Source organism: Grus americana, chromosome Z (genome assembly GCF_028858705.1).
Source record: "Grus americana isolate bGruAme1 chromosome Z, bGruAme1.mat, whole genome shotgun sequence".
NCBI classification, from domain to species: domain Eukaryota; kingdom Metazoa; phylum Chordata; class Aves; order Gruiformes; family Gruidae; genus Grus; species Grus americana.
Window position 1 is genome coordinate 39,394,055 of NC_072891.1, and position 12,889 is coordinate 39,406,943.

Below are 12,889 nucleotides of genomic sequence, written 5' to 3' on the forward strand. Positions count from 1 at the left end.
TTTTTAGCAAAGTAACTCTTTGTCAAGATTCTCTCAGCCAGGCCCTTTGGAACTTTATTTTATATTAAGTTCTCCCCAGGGCGAAACAGCTGGGTACTAAGCAACAGGTCAAATTACAACAACAACAACAACAAAGAGCCTGAAACAGGAAAATAAATACAAGTTATATTCTTGTCTGTCTGACACCTCTTCATTCATGACACATCCAGAAAGGGTAACACCAAAAGTGACATCAACCTTAGAGCAGAGAGGACTCTGCAGTTGTTGCTGCATTAACTATTCTAAATGGGAGCTAGTTTCTATAAACGTAAATAATATAAAATATCCACAGAGAAACCCAAGTTATATTTACACACATCTAGCTTCCTGACAGCTCATATTTCTGCTGAATTGTTTCATGGGATATAACTATAAAAATTCAGTTCACCTCTCTCCATGCAAGACAGCCATTTCCTACTAGCAGCCAACTCTGTACCTTTTATTTTTGCTGTTTATGAATATCTGTGTATGCACATCAACATACAAAGAAATTTACTTTCTGTTCATGTATTTCTTTGTCACTTGTGGGAGATGGTATTAATTCCCTTAGCAGCTTGATCTCGCTACTGTGCATCCACAACTCAGCTTCAAATCCTTAGACAGACATAAGTCCATTGACATTAACAGAAATTTTGCCCGAGATCCATACCACGCCTACCTCTACCACCTCTACCACACCACTCTGGCCTCTACTTCTTGGTCAGATGAAAATACAGGAAGACATCCCTGAATTCGGCATCAGAGGATTCCTGGGACATTCTTTATAGAAGTTGGCAAGGCTTCATGGTTTTCTTTCCAGAGAAGAAATTCATTTTTCTCCTTCCCAAGAACTAAATTCAGGGCCAAGAGCATTGTCCTGGTTTCAGCTGAGATAGAGTTAATTTTCTTTCTAGTAGCTGGTATAGTGCTGTGGTTTGGATTTAGTATGAGAATAATGTTGATAACACACTGATGGTTTTAGTTGTTGCGAGGCAGTTGCAGTGTCTACACTAAGACAAGGACTCTTCAGCTTCCCACATCCTGCCAGGTGCACAAGAAGCTGGGAGAGCACAGCCAGGACAGCTGAGCCAGGCTGGCCAAAGGGACATTCCCCACCATATAATGTCAGGGTCCATATACAACTGGGAAAGCTAGCTGGGAGGTGGGATTGCTGCTTGGAAACAGCCTGGGCATCAGTGTGTTTTTTTCCTTCCACATGTGGTGAGCAATTGCATTTGTGCATCACTTGTTTTTTTATATATATATATATATGTGTATCTCCTATTAAACTGCCTGCTGAAGTGCCTTAAACTGCCTGCTGAAATCCATCTTCGTGGACACCCTCTCAAGAAGCTGAGAGCTGACTGCCCCCTTCACATCTTACAGGATCCAGAGGTCCTTTCAGCAGGAGCAGACAGGTAATCAGTCTTAGGTGCCATTTGTAGACTGGAGGTCTGTAAGATGCACAAAGCTTATCTGGGCAGGGAGAGACAAAACTTTGGTAAGCACTAAGCCTTACAGCCGCTTTAAAGTGGGATCAACCGCCCTCTTAGATCTCTCCTCCACAAAAATAGGCTTATTTATAACTGACTTATAATGAACTCTACTTCCTTGTCACTTGCTGCTAATATATGCTTTCTTCTCCAGACCCTCAAAATGAAGCTTGTTTTTCTTCAAAGTTTCTTTCCTTGCAGGTAGCCAAGACCTCCCAAAACATCTGAAGCCAACTGAGGGGCCTCTTATGTACCATTTGATCTCTGACTCCACAGCTGCCTGGATTACCATAGATCATGGACCCCTCTTCTTCTATTACTAGTATTTAGCAATCGATAACAAAAAAAGCTTCAACAGGTCTGAATAAGCAACCATGGTTTTCAGGGTTTATATAGATACGTCTTGGAAGCCTTATTGTGAGATTTGGGTCTCGGTGCTAGAAACTTTTTCAATTGAGTGCCTCAGGCTTCTATGCTGCAAGAGTATTTACTGTCATCTTGACTCATCCTTAGCTGCAGGAATTAATCACATGAGTGTGCTACCATGTTGAGAAAGTTATTTATGTCAACAAATTTCAACACCATACACAGAGCACACCGTGCCTTGCCTGGTAACTCATTATGAAAACTCTTTCATATCTTGAGTCTGCAGGGAGGAGTTACAAATACCTAACACCAACACAATCTTGAGGATCTGTGTTGTAAAAGTGTGTCCATAAAGAAAAAAACAATGAGATAGCCCCAGCAGAAGAGGATTAAACTTTCTACAACAGCTACCTCTGATTTAAATGCATGAACATTAATGGAAGAAGGTAGTCACCAACACTACTATTGCTTAGAGGAGCTGCAAATCAGAGACCCAGGGCATCTAACTTGGCATTAGGGACTCCTGTTCATCAAGGCTCCTATAAGAACTACCATTAGCAACTGTGAGAAGTTTTTGAAAAACACCTTTCTTTTGCAAATGGAGTCAGAGGAGTGTAAAACATTCCAGGAGCCTGTGTGATATACAAGTTTAAGCAGAATCTCAACCACTTCTATATGGATAAATGAAAGGGGGTTTCCTGACAAGACAAATTGCAAAACTTTACTATTGTGAAAATATGTTGTCTCCATTTATTTACTGCCTATTCAGCTGCAAATACCTACTAACCATTAAAACGAATGAAGCATGAAAGCAGCACAGTACTTGTGGAAACTGATACACTGATGCCTCAATTAATTCCTTTTCTCTGTTTCCCTTATACAAAATGACATTATCAAGAACACTTATCAGACAGTTATTTAGTCCAAGCAATCATAACACTGTGTCACCGCACAATTCCAGTGTATTAGAACAATAATTTGACACATAAAGAATTTTGTATATTTTGTATTTACGTACATGCACATATTTGTACAAGAGCTTGTATCAACTCAGTTAATCTGCAAGATCGTAGTATAGTAGCTGGTTAGATTTTAGTGAGGTATGGATACATATTTTTCTGTATCTTATCTACCGCCTTTTAATGAAAAAAGTGACAGTACTTCAGATTATGTATCTGTTGCAGGGCCCACCCTTATTACATGCTGGATGTTGTCCATAATTCCTATTTCCTCAGCTTCTACCAAAGTTAGGGAAAACATATGAAAGAGTAATTTTTCAGAAAGGCTGTGCAGCTTGCATGAGCAGACCCAAAGCCAGAAAAAGAAATGTAATTTCTTGTCTGCCCATAAGACCTAATGACAATTTTATATATGCATAGAATTACTATAAGTAAAATAGCCATTTGATTTTGTACAAATACAGAATGGAACAGGATAGGATAGGATAGGATAGGATAGGATAGGATAAAGTACGGTAGGGTAGGGTAGGGTAGGGTAGGGTAGGGTAAGGTAGAACAGAATAGTTCCAGTTGGAAGAGACCTACAATGATCACCTAGTCCAGCTACCTAAGCACACAAGGGCTGACCAAAAGTTAAAGCATGTTATTAAGGGCATTGTCACATGCTGACAGTCATGGGGCATCAACCACCTCTCTAGGAAGCCTGTTCCAGGGTTTGACCACCCTCTTGGTAAAGAAATGCTTCCCAACGTCCAGTCTAAACCTCCCCTGGTGCAGCTTTGAGCCATTCGCACATGCCCTATCACTGCATCCCAGGGAGAAGAGCTCAGCACCTCCCTCTGCACTTGCCCTGCTGAGGAAGCTGCATCACAAATTGACAATTTTCGCATCTGAGAAGCCAGTGCATAAGATTTGGTTTACATAAAATATCACTGCTATACAAATGGAGTAGCTTACTCCACTGAGCCATAGGGTTTGGGCTTTTTCTCTAATAAGTGAACAGAAAAACTTGCAAATAGTCTTCAGTTTAAGTTGAATTGTACAATCACTGAGTTATATTAATGAACATAAGGTCAAGACTCAGCAGTTATTTTAGTATTCTGACATATATTTCCTTCGAGTATTTTATGGGTATTCATCCACACGTCACTGTCAAATGCCTGGTATATCTTGGATTTGTTTGATTCTGTATGAAAAGAGCTCATTTGTATAAAAATATTTTCTTTTAAAAAATGTCCACACTTTCTAACCCAAAGGCCTTGAAGGAAAATCTCTGGAGTAATTGATTATACAGATTCCCATTTCTTGCCAAAAGGAGACTCTATGCAAACAATGAGGTGCATTTTAACATTTCCATAAAGTCACACTTACTGAGGGGGAACAGTGCACATTTTCCCATTGACTTCAGCTTTGAAAGTTCCATTTCCTGAATGTCTAGAAATCAAAGCCAAGCCAGATTGGAGACCAAACTATTTAAAAAAAAAAATCACCATTTCCAGTCTCTTCACTTCAGCACTCACAGGGTTGTTCTGTGCACGATGCAGCTCTTCTTCACAGACCTGCATGGAATAGTGCTATGGCATAAGAGCTGCTCTGACCTAATTCAAGTGTACCACTCTTTTATTGTCTTTAAGTGTTAAAAATTATAATGAAATGTTATCTCTGTGTGAAACAAAACTACTTTCTACCATTTTCACTGTCATTGATTCAATAGAATTCCTCAGAAAGGAGCCCCATGTTAGTATGCTACAGTAAGACCCTAAGGAGCCCCATGTTAGTATACTGTGGTAAGACCCTCTTCCAGTGTAATAAACTGTGGGAAAAAACGTTTGAAAATATGGAACAAAAAATTAACATGCTGAAAAAAATAATCCACCCATTTATCAAAGTAGTGTGATTTTTAACATAAAAACACTAGACGCTCTTGTGAAAGAGTACTTTTTCAAATATATCATGAGAAGGTCTGCTTGAATAAATATTTTCAAATTGATTAAAAATGTGTCAAGTCCAGTATGTAAAAATGCCATTACTATAAAACAGAAGTTACAGGCAAGCTGAAGGTGTAAACCTTTCCGTTTTGAGGAAAGCATGGGGAAAAAACCCACCCTAACTCTGAAGTAGGTTACACATTTCATACCAGAATCTATGATTTTTATGTTGCAGAATTAAACATGAAGGTGTGGGTCTTCAGTCTGTGAAGAAGAGCTGCTGAAGGTGCCACTCCCAAATGTAATCGTGGCTTTATCCCTTGTACTGCTATCATTCACCTCAATCTGTTATACACCTGTAAGAAGAAATTAGAAATTCCTGCTCAGAAAACAAGAAAGCAGGTGCCACAGAAACACTATAGATTAAAGACAAAAAGTGAGAGAAAATTCAGGGGACAGGGAAGGTATCACCAAGCAAGCAGTAAATCTGCGTGGAGCCAGGATTGATCAGGAAAAGGGGCAACACTCAACATGTGGAAAGCTGGCACTGGACAGCATTGCAGCACTTTTACTTGGAGTTTGTCTACAGAGGAATTGCTCTGGACAAGCATCCTCCCTCTCCATGGGGAAGGTCTCACGCTGCCCCTGGCACACTCTGTTCTTCACTTGCCTTAAGACCCTCAATGCTCACGTACATGTGAGTTCTGATAGGCCCAGCTGAAAACAGACAGCAGTGAGGCTGGCACTCTCAGAGACAGAACACAAAACCGTGCTTGGCCCAGAATAGGCCATAGGAGAGAAATTGTTCTTACAGTTCTTACTCTAGAGGGAAGGGATGTCATCCAGAGGGACCCTGACAGGCTGGAGAGGTGGGCCTTTGCAAACCATGTGAAGATCAATAAGGCCAAGTGCAAGGTCCTGCACATCAGTCAGGGCAATCCCAAACATGTATACAGGCTGGGCAATGAGTGGATTGAGGGCAGAGTTGCCAAGAAGGACCTGGGGGTACTAGTGGATGAAAAGCTGAACATGACCTGGCAATATGGACTTGCAGCCTAGAAAGCCAGCTGTGTCCTGGGCTGCATCAAAACCAGTGTGACCAGCAGGTCAAGTGAGATGATTCTCCCCCTCTACTCTGCTCTCGTGACACCCCACCTGGAGTACTGCATCCAGCTCTGGGGGCCCCAGTACAAGACAGACATGGAGCTGCTGGAGCAAGTTCAGAGGAGGGCCACGAAGCTGATCAGAGGGCTGGAGCACCTCTCCTGTGAGGACAGGCTGAGAGAGTTGGGATTGCTCAGCCTGGAGAAGAGAAGGCTCCAGGGAGACCTAATTGCAGCCTTCCAGTACCTGAAGGGAGCCTACAGTAAAGCTGGACAGGGACCCTCTATCAAAGGGTGTAGGGACAGGACAAGGGGTAATGGTTTTAAACTGAGAGATCATAGGTATTAGGTATTACGAAGAAATTCTTTACTGTGAGGGTGGTGAGGCACTGGAACAGGTTGCCCAGAGAGGTGGTAGATGCCCCATCCCTGGAAGTGTTCAAGGCCAGGTTGGATGGGGCTTTGGGCAACCTGGTCTAGCGGAAGGTGTCCTGGCCCATGGCAGGGGGGTTGGAACTAGATGATCTTCAAGGTTCCTTTCAATCCAAACCATTCTCTGATCCTATGATTCTAACAAAAACCGTATGTACCTTAGTTGTCCCATCATTAAATTTTCTGCGACAGAAGCTCTACTTAAGCATATCATTTGACAACACTCTCTTTTTGCATTTCACATTCTAATGAAACCTAGAAGTCAATAAATTTATAATTAAAGTGCATAGGAGGATATACCAATATCTAAGGGGCATATCCTGATTACTGAACAACTGAGACACAAGCCATTACGCAGAAATGCAGGAGGGGTGATTAGGACTGTTGGCACACCTCCTGCTGTCCATGTGCAGAGTCACAAAAGTGACAGCCCCAAAAGTTGGACTTTGTACCTTAAGAAGAATTTTGTCAGGTTTTAAAATTATAATTAAACACCAGGCTATTTTCCTAACCTGTCAGTATTATCTGACTCGCAGTAGCAGCAGCCAGTTTGCACCATAAAAACAGATCAAGACAGTTGGGTAAAGTAGCTGTTGACATAGGTCAAGAGCATGGAAAATTATTGCAGATACTATTTCAAAAACTGTAGGGGTCTAAACTTGGATAAAAAGTCAATGAATCCAGCAGCGCTACGTGATGCGTTCTTGCTGATTGACAAAGTGCTTCTTCAGCAAGGGTCAATGACAATCCAAAATCAAAGCAGTTCTCATAATTATGCTACACATTCTGCAAAAAGCAAGATAAAAAAAGAAACAGATGTTAGGACAGTCTGGGGAGAGAAAAGAAAAGCAGAGGAGGAAAGAAGGCAGCAAAGAATGCTTGAAATTATCACTTAAGCCGATAGAAACACATCTTGCACAACAGCCAGGGTAAGCTACTGCCACCTCACCTGTGGAACAAAGCTGAAATTCAATGCACATCTTCTCAATTCATAGCCACAGAAAAGTCAGTCAGTCCTGATATGAATCAAATAGTTTCCACCCACTTTGCTACATACAAGTAATCCATTGTAGCACAACAGCCCTACATCCACATCCGTAAGGTACAATGATCCACAGCTGTGCATTTTAATGTATTTGAAACACTCTTTGCCTTTCCTCTGCACTCTTCTCACCCCCAGAGCTCAGAGCTCTTCACAAATAGCAATATGTGTCAGCCTACAACTGTGCATGGCAGCAAAGTCTTCTTCATGCTTCAGGAGCAAGACTGTAGAGGAATAAGTTGGGAAGAGAAATGGGTACAGCCCAGCTAGCAGTGGAGATACAGAGTCTCTGTCCCAAGGCAGTTAATATTTGCAGCCACAGCTGCTGGGAAGGACAAGCATAATGCTGAAATTCTGGAGAAGCTCAGCATGTCTGCTGCTGGCCAGGACTCATGTCCCACTGGAAAAGCAGGGAACAATGAAAGGCAAAAAGACCCACATTTTCTGTCCTTGGAGAAGTCTTGCCAGGTTTTCTGTTCATAGGTGCGACTGTAGCAACTGCTGAGTGAATGTGGCCACGGCCTCTGCCCAACTTCCCCTCTTGCACACTGTACCACAGTGGACCACAGAGCAGTTCAAAATTACAGGATGAAAATCACACAGCAGCTTTGTGGCAGAGCTGAGAACAAGTTCCAGGGAGCCTGGGCTCCTGCCTGGTGGCTTCCAGCAGCCCCAGCCCAGCTGTTGTATGCAAAGCGTGTCTGAAGCAGTTTGGGATTTTTCCCTTCCTCAGATCTGAAGTGCCCCAACCAGCTCTGGTTCAGTTTCTAAAAGAACTCAGCCTTGGAAAAGTGAGGAAAAAATGTTTATATAAGGTACTTTATCATTTATAGCCACAGGTCATACAACTCACCTCGTAACAACTCAAGAACTACAAGGCAACACAATTTAAAAAAAAAGACCTCTAATTGATAGGTTTGCTTGGTACAGTACCTAAAGCTCTGCTTACGCCATTACATACAATGTTAGTATATCCAGTCTTAGGACAGCATAATCATCTAGAATTTCAACACATCATAAGGATTAGTATTAATATCACTCTGAATGCAAGCTGGTATGTCGTAAGTCCATCTAACTTAGGCCTAAAATTGCTTCTTCTTAATAAACTGAAATGCTGATGCTAAATCCACTATCCACAAGGGGATAAAACTTTAAGCTCTCTAAACTTAATTAGCTTTGGAGTCTAACATCTGGCAGTTGAAATATATTGGGTTTTATGTTTATATTACTGTAGCAATGATGACATATATTAAAAAAAACTGTAGAAATTTCTGATGGTTTTTTTTTCTTTCCTTAGGCTGGTCCTACAACTTTTGTCCTAAACGATTTTCAAGTCCTTCAGACTTCTGCATGTACTAATTTAAGATGGCCTTAAATCATTTACTAAATGACTTCTTAGGAAGACAAATCCCTCCCATTGGGTCAAATTCAAATATCAGAAATACCAGTGTAATTCCAAAGGTGTTGATTCAGTCAAGGGTTTGCCATGGCTTCTGGTGCCATAGGTATCCACAGCAGTTCAGCAAATCCACTGAGAATTAGTGAGACAGTAAAAATATTTCATAATTAAGTGATATATAACATCCAGCAATTGTATACTGGTCTTGCCAAAGTAAATACTTCTCCTGAGTAGTCTCTTCACTGACCAAAAACCCCTTGAAATTGTCCTCATACAATATTGTTGCTCTCTACAAAGGAAGAAACTATCACCTACGACTCAGTGTATTTCCAGCACTTTTGCTTAATGATGCTTTGCCAACAAGGAAATTTTTGACGTAAATCTGCCATGGAAAAAATCAGTCACAAAGTACATACTAAATATCAAATCAAACAGTCTTCTGATCAGAGTACTTTAAACCACAGGAAAAGTTGAATCCCATTTGGGTTTTTCTGATTGTGCCTGTATTGCCACTGTTTAGCATATCCCTAATCATAAGAAAAGGCTCTATTTTTTTTTTTCCAAACCTACCCCGTTTATATCATATACTTAGAAGTAGGTATTAAAATTCAGAATGGACCCAGAAGTCCTTATACCAAGCTTCAGTTTTAGAGTTCTGAAATATTAAAAATAATTGGGTTTTGCTATTTATGGAAGTATCAGTGGCATATTTTACACCACCCTATTTCACCAGTTCTTTGGCATTTCAGATGCCTTTGTAGCACAGCTTGATAAATACTCATATTTCTTTCATGGCTAGAATGTTTGCCTCTGATTCATCACTTTTAATCAAGAGAGGGGAATTGTTAGCTTTGTCTCCTCTGGCACAAGCTGTAGTGAAAAAAGAAAAAAAAACACAAACAAACAAAAACAGAAAAGGGAAACATCCTGTGTCCTTTTACGTCATTGCTGGCTTAATCTCTCTTTTCCTCAGCCTATGACCTAAACGCCAGCATCCCTCATTCTGTCCTGAACTCCAGCCTTGCAGCTGTCAGTGAAGTTTGCTGCTATTAAAATACTGATTGCTGCACCTTTTAAGCATCATCATCATCACCATCTGAAATAATCTGCAAAGAGCTACCTGTGAAAGACATATACAGCCAGCCTGAGGAAACACTGCAGTCCAACCCCTCAGGCAAATGAAAAAGGACTGAAGTTTCTTTTCCACATTCAGTAGGCTGAAGAAAAGCCAAGTGTTTTACCAACCGAAGTATGATTCCCGCACCTAACAAACTGCTGACAGTGCTTCCAGTGAGGCGGTATCTCTCAATTTCTGCAAGTCAAACCACATAAAAGCTGGAGTGATGCTTGATTAATGAACCTGCTCGTTACTGCTTTTATTTATTTTAAAGCCCTGGCTGAAACAAGGGCAACTTCTCAGCTTTGCAACTCCCGGATGGTCCCTGTACACAATCTAACATTAGAAACGTGCCAAGAACAGTCACTTAGTTATGGATTCATTTTTCTGTGCTCATAATTCACAACACTCGTCATAGTATAAATTGAGAAAAAGAAAATAAAGAGCTTTATTTCCACAGCTATCATTTATGGAAAAGACTTTTCAACTGCATATACTAAAGCCTTCTGGTCTTCAGTCAGACCACTTATATGAGGTTGCAGTGTGGTCTCTACAGTCTTGCCAAAATTTCTGTTATCTATGTTTATGTCATTTGATAGCAATCTTTATGAGCTGTTTCTACTTCGTCTTCTGTTTGGATAAAAGGACTTTAAAATGGCCTAATATAAATGTGATTCTTTATATGATTACTGGCTATGTATACTTGCTGTACCAGTAAAACCTTTTTTCTTCTGACCAAGAGAATCTTCAAACATCCAAACATGTACCTTCTGCAGTCAACAAACATAAGCTTTGTTTGATATAATATAGGAAGTGATACAAAAGATATCTGCTCTTGCCAGGGAAGACATTTTAGGAGGTTCAAAAACTGTAACGACTTTCAAAAACTTTCCTATTAGTACTATTATTATATCTCAAAACATTCATCTAGTTCCTTTACCTGCTGATAGGAGGGACTGAAAGACAAAACTGGACTCTGGTGGATTAACAACACATCTATTATCAGACAACAGCTTAAAATCACCTGACTGCACTTCCACTATTTGCCAGGACACCGTGAAAGTCCAAAGAAAAAAGATGGTAAGAAGTCTCAGTCTCTCACAAAGGTGACAGTATCAAATTACCTAAATGCCTTCTTCAGACCTCATCAGAGTCATCGGGCTCATAAAATGACAAGCAAGTTTACCATATATCTGCACTGAGCAGGGTTGCAAATCTCACTGCCAGCTTCCTGCATACAAGGCAAGGGAAGCGTGTTGACACATCAAGGGCCCAGGAAAGAAACCCAAACATGATGAAGAGAAAAACAGATCCACAAGGAAGTGATTCGAGGAGGTGTTCCTAGCTGAGAAAAGGGAAGTTCATGGTCATTTATGTCACAGCGTCCAAACACATATGTTTTAATTAAAATTGGAAGATTTCTAAAAGCTATGCACTGCTTCAAATAGAAATCAGTTCTGGTGAGCCATATGACATCTGATCAGAGATGGTTTGACTAGATGACCACAATGTTTCCTTTTGGTCTTACAGACTGTGAGTCTATTGGTAACCATATTTTGGAGAAATAGTTTCTTAGGAACACCCAGGAAAACAGACAACTGTTTAGAATTCAGAAATTCTGGTTTTATTATAGCATCACACAAAGTTGTTGTAACGGCTACTGATGAAACAGTGGATTGAGTCTGAGTTTGGTACATACTTAAAAAGAATTTTTTAATTTTGATCCTTTACAAAAGCAAAGATAAACTGATATTCTGGCCTCTAAATTTATTTAGAACTTCAGTATCAATGGGAGTGACAGCATTTACTCCCCCTCAAAAAGAGGAAAAAATAATGTCAAACGATAATCTAGGTTAAACACAGCTTATGTAAGCAACAGTCTACACACCAATGCATGCAACTGCTTTAAGTGGATTATATGGAAAGGATTTAACATGAGTGTTTTATTTTACTAAAATGTTGTTTGCATTCATAAAATGTTCTGTGTGACACCAAGAGAAATACAATTCCACAGAATAAAATACATAGTACTTGCTGTGCATTTACCATTTGCAGAGGTTTTTATTCAACTGCCAGCATTGTCCCCATTTCACAGGTAGGGAGTCAGAAGCATGAAGAAGTGAAGTTGTGTGACGAAGGCCACATTCAAGCAGCACAGTTGTGAACAGGACATAGCTGCTTGGCACCTCCTCAGAGCCATTAAAACTTGCAGCTCGCAGGATGGTGAGGATCTGCTAGAGTGAAACAGATCAGCCAAGGAAAATGAATGGCTTTCCAGTGTCACTGACTTTTTAAAATGATCCTAAAAGAAAGGAGGTCGTTGCACACAAAAAGTTGCGGGGGGGTGGGGGCAGTGGGGAGCGTGGTGTGTGTGTGTGGGGAGATTCTTTTGCTTTGTTTTGGGGAGGGATGTCTTTCCAGCTCCCTGTCCCTGCCTTTAATTACCTTTTAATAATGCTAGATATGACAAATTATCTATGTGCCTCATGATTTCTTGCTGTTCACCATTTAGAATAGCTGGGTGAGATAAAAACCACTGGAATTAAACATGATTGCAATGCCTGTCAGAAGCAGGCAGACAGATGCATAAAAATGTTGATGCATTACATCAGGAACATATATTGCTACCAGAAAGTTTTCCAAATGAAAGAGAGGGGGAAATAAAAAAAAAAAAAAAAAGAAAAAAAAGACCTTTAATCCATTTTTTCTATGAATATCCTGCACTATAACCAATATTGTCAGTATCAGATGAAGCTGGATCCCCTCAGGAAATGGTGTGTAGAAGCTGTTCTGTCACATTCCTAGACAGTCTGCTCTGAGATGCTCCTTTCCAAAATGTGTTTTCTTTCAATCTCTCTCTCTCTCTTCCCTGATATTCTGGCATTTGGTCATGCAGGATCAGCTTCTTCCAGAATGGCGCATCTTTCCCTGGTTCAAAACTAAGATCTCTCCACTTCCTCCTCTTCTGACTCTTGATATCCAGCAATTTTATAGCCCAGTAGCCAAAGCAACAATTTGGTATCTCTCTGCCA

At 40.5% G+C, this 12,889-nt stretch overlaps 1 protein-coding gene across 4 annotated transcripts in view; it reads right to left on the minus strand.

Annotated features, from left to right (window-relative positions):
- The window catches only part of PCSK5 (proprotein convertase subtilisin/kexin type 5), a 255,951-nt gene that overhangs the window by 204,645 nt on the left and 38,417 nt on the right, over positions 1–12,889 (minus strand). The gene's annotated exons all lie outside the window — the stretch shown is intronic.